General features: G+C 35.5%; 1 protein-coding gene across 1 annotated transcript in view; it reads right to left on the bottom strand.

Moving 5' to 3' along the window:
- LOC106869292 (toll-like receptor 3) overlaps nt 1-400 on the bottom strand; it is a 353,412-nt gene that overhangs the window by 168,332 nt on the left and 184,680 nt on the right. The gene's annotated exons all lie outside the window — the stretch shown is intronic.

Here is a 400-nt window from a genome sequence, read left to right as displayed (position 1 = left end):
TTTTTTATTCAAAATTCGGACAGAATTTATGAGATGACCTGCTATCAAATGTGAAGTATTGTATCCCACTAGCGTTAAGTGACTGATCAATTAACATTCCGAGGTAATATAACTTACTTAAAAGCTAGAAGAAAATGGATTAAGCTCCCTCGTTTGATAAGTTTTTGTGTTTGTTGCTCTGTGGTGTAATTCACAAAACTGTCTCCTGGAATCTGAAAATGCAGTTTGATTCCCGCAAGTTATTCTCTTCATCAGGAAGAAGTCAGTCTGTGAAACATGTGTTTATTGACAGTAACTTACGTTTCATAAATTGCATGTATCTAGAATGGCTCACTAACTGTTAACCTGTGTAGGCCAGTAATATATAGAACATACTTGCAAGCATGAACACACACACACA

The sequence above is a fragment of the Octopus bimaculoides genome, chromosome 29, assembly GCF_001194135.2.
Source record: "Octopus bimaculoides isolate UCB-OBI-ISO-001 chromosome 29, ASM119413v2, whole genome shotgun sequence".
Classification (NCBI taxonomy): Eukaryota; Metazoa; Mollusca; class Cephalopoda; order Octopoda; family Octopodidae; genus Octopus; species Octopus bimaculoides.
The sequence above is the reverse complement of the archived record's forward strand: the minus strand, read 5'-3'. Positions and strand labels throughout refer to the sequence as shown.